This window comes from Arachis duranensis, chromosome 10 (genome assembly GCF_000817695.3).
Source record: "Arachis duranensis cultivar V14167 chromosome 10, aradu.V14167.gnm2.J7QH, whole genome shotgun sequence".
Lineage (NCBI taxonomy): Eukaryota > Viridiplantae > Streptophyta > Magnoliopsida > Fabales > Fabaceae > Arachis > Arachis duranensis.
In genome coordinates this window covers 101,808,375-101,812,461 of record NC_029781.3, presented here as the reverse complement: position 1 = coordinate 101,812,461, position 4,087 = coordinate 101,808,375, and positions in this window count along the sequence as shown.

Here is a 4,087-nt window from a genome sequence, read left to right as displayed (position 1 = left end):
GAGGTTAAACACATAACTCGGGATCTAAACAGTAGAGTGGACGCCCTATCCAAGCTAGCAAGTATCAAACTGGGAGGGAACAACAGAAGCCTGATCCAAGAAACACTCCAGGAACCCTCAGTAGCAAAAATAGAAGACAAACAAGAAGTACTTGAGGTAACCGGTTTAAACCTCGGATGGATGAATCCCTTAGTCGAATACATGAAATTCGACATCCTCCCTAAGGAGGAGAAAGAAGCTAAAAAGATCCAAGCACAACACTACACCTTGGTGAGAAATGTCCTCTACAGAAGAGGGATATCAACACCATTGTTAAAGTGTGTACCGGCCTCAAAAACTCCCGAGGTATTGGAGGAAGTACATAGTGGGATCTGCGAAAATCATCTCGGAGCAAGGTCACTAGCCAGAAAAATAATCCGAGCTGGATTCTACTGGCCGACCTTACAGAAAGATGCCACAGAATTTGTGAAAAAGTGTCAACCATGTCAGATGCATGCAAATTTCCACGTGGCTCCACCAGAAGAGCTCATCAGTATCACTTCTCCATGGCCTTTTGCAAAATGGGGAATGGATTTGTTAGGTCCTTTTTCCCAAGCGCCAGGACAAGTCAAATACCTGATCATGGGAATAGATTACTTCACAAAGTGGATAGAAGCAGAACCATTGGCCACCATCACCGCTCAAAGAAGTCGCAGGTTCCTCTACAAAAATATCATCACAAGATATGGGATACCCTACTCCATCACTACAGATAATGGAACCCAATTCACCGACGCTACCTTCAGAAGCTTAGTAGCCAGTATGAAAATTAAACATCAGTTCACCTCGGTGGAGCACCCACAAACCAATGGGCAAGCCGAGACAGCCAACAAAGTCATACTGGCAGGGCTAAAGAAGAGACTGCAGGAAGCAAAAGGAGCTTGGGCTGAAGAGCTCCCTCAGGTGCTATGGGCTTATAGGACAACCCCCCAATCCGCCACGGGAGAAACACCTTTCCGACTAGTCTATGGTGTAGAAGTCATGATACCAATAGAAATCAATGAGCAAAGCCCAAGGGTAATTCTCCATGACGAGGTCGGAAACGTACGGGGACACAAAGAGGAGCTCGACTTGCTCCCCGAAGTCCGAGAAAATGCCCAGATAAGAGAAGCAGCATTGAAACAAAGGATGACTACAAGGTACAACAAAAAAGTCATTCGAAGAACATTTGCCCCGGATGACTTGGTCTTAATCAGAAACGACATTGGAGTCAACAAATTAGGAGAAGGAAAGCTCGCCGCAAATTGGAAGGGACCATACAAAGTCAATGAAGTTTTAGGAAAAGGTTATTATAAAGTAACCGACCTGAACGGCACTGAGCTACCAAGGTCGTGGCATGCTTGTAATATGAAAAGGTACTACAGTTAAAAGCGAACTCTACTCCCTGATGTACTATTTTCCCAACTTCATGATTTTTTCCCAAAATTAAAGGGTTTTTTCTGGAGAAGGGTTTTTAACGAGGCATCATAGTAGAGACTAAGGGAAAAAAGGCTATTAAAAACCCTTAGTAGCAAGAAGGTACCCTCTCAATTAATAAAGATCTTTTTCATCTACAATATCTATTATAAAATCCTTTTTATTTTCCTAAGTCTTTCTACGAAACGCGCCGACTTAAGCTCGACAAAACGTGAAAATCCCATGAACCGACCTAGATGCTCGTCAGGATAAAACGACGAGGTACAAGTCGGCGTAAAGAGGTTATATAAGCCGATCGTAAAACTCGGGAATAATCCGACTCATAAGTCGAAATGAGAACTCAAGTAGAAAAACTCGGAAGTACTTCAACCCGTAAATCGGAGTGAAGGAACGAGTAAAAGAAAAACGCATCGCAAAAATAACCTAAGTCACAGGAACTCACTAAAACAAAGTTGAGTATAAGGGATAATAAAAAGAGATTGAAAAACCTAAGAAAAAGTTTAAGGGCTGTCCTAAAAAGTCCTTAAACCAAAGGCTCAGAGAAACAAACAAGCCTAAGCAAAAGGTTTTCTGGAAAAGATCAAGGGAACTTCGAAAAATCAAAAAAGCATACACGCATGAGGTAATCTAGACCCTTATCCAAAAAAAGGGCATTTATTTTAACTTAAAAACCCTTATTAAAAAGGGTATATTTTTTAAATATTTTGTTTACGGCCTTAAAAGGCCAAAGGAAATTGTTCAAACCACACAACCAACTGAAAGTAAATAAAAGAGTTTAAAATGAGGAGCCCACAAGCCGGGCCCCCAAATAGCTACGAATCATTTTTTAGAAAGAGGAGCAGACAGATCACCGGAATCAGGAGGAGCGCCACCAGAGGCATCCATGGGAGATGAAGAGATAGGAGGATCTACTGAAGAACTCGGAGCGTCTTTAGAACGAAGAGGGGACTCAATAATCCTCTGCCCCCGAGTCTTCAATTCTGACTCGGAAACGATTACGGGGGCAGGAGGATCTACAATGGCACCATCAATAACAACTTTGTCAGGATGTAAAGGAGAAAGATCCAAGTCGGGAGCAATAACTCTGACCTGCTCCAGGAAGATCCTCCAAGACTCCTCGGCGCCATCAGCAATAGAGTCCTCCAACTCATCATATGCCTTCCGAGAATTCAACAGATCAGTCTTCACAGACACAAGATCATTAAATAAACTTTGATAGCTGGCCTGCGCTGTTTTCCTCAGATCCATCTCCATGTTGCATTGGGGTTTTTCTCAGATCCATCTCCATGTTGCATTGGGCCTGCAAAACCTTTCCTTTCTCCCGGAGGGTATCTCTCTCCTCCCTCAGCTTGGCAATTTCCTTCTTCAACTCTCCCTCATGCTCTTGGTATGCACGAAGCCTTCCTTCCAGCTCCTCGACCCTCGAGGTCATCCCTAAAGAGCTGAGAGGAGCCTTCTCAAAAATATCCAAGAGTTTGCTGCAAACCCCCGCCGCCTTGAGACTCTCCTCAACCATAGTGGTAAGGTGGCTCCGAACAGACACATCATCCATGCTTATACGAGCATGGGGGTAGATGTTCTTTCAGACGAATGCAAGAGCATCCGCCTTAACCTCACCAGAAGAGCCAGACTCTAAGGAATCCGCCTTAACCTCACCAGAAGAACCAGACTCTAAGGTCTTGCGCTTCTTTGGATCAGGGGAAGGTCGGACGACGGGGGGCGGCTGAGAGGAAGCTGAAGAAGAAATCACAATGGGTTTGGAAAGAGTCCCAACGTTCCGAGGAGGAGGAGGAGGAGAGATGACCCTGGCACCACCAGTCCGGGCGTGAGACTTGGCTTTGGCCTCCTGGACTCTCTGGTAAGATTCCTGGGCATTTGTCTTTGCCATTTCTGAAAAAGAAAACAATAGCTAAGGAATCAAACAAGTCGGGAATCTAATAAACAAGAGAAAACTACCTAGCTGTGCTTGGATAAAGGTCGGAGACCCCTGGAGAAACTTTTTGGTATCCAAGTATGGGGCCCTCCCCCACACTTCTCGGAGGAACCCCACAATGGCAGCCTCTACTTCATCCAGGTCATCCAGACCATAATTCTCACAAGGGGAAGCCTCCAGTCAGTATAAGGGAAAGCGAGGAGAAGAGTTATCATCCAGAAAAAAGGGGTGATGACCCTCTACAGCTTGCACTTTAAAAAAGTAATTTTTAAAATCATGGAAGGACTCGTCAAAAAGGGTAAAAATTCTCCGACCTTGTATGGCTCGGAAGGAAACCCATTGTTGTTTATTGTTCAGCCCACTAAAAGGCTTGGTCGTATGAAAAAGATGGAAAAAGATCTTCAGAGAGGTCGGAAAATCCAGAGCATGGCTAATAAATTGATAAATTTTCAAGAAACCCCAAGAGTTGGGGTGAAGCTGGGTAGGGGCAACCCGACAATGCTGCAAAACAGACACCTCAAAATCTGAAAAGGGTAGAAAGACGCCCAGATGGGTGATCATGCACTCATACATAAAGAAGAAATGAGGAGCCGTTTCATTGGCTCTCCCATGACAAACTCGGTCCTCTGAACCTGGGATAAGCAATTCATACTTAGGCTCATCCTCATCTGAAGTACAGAGCCGATGGTGGGTGCGAAG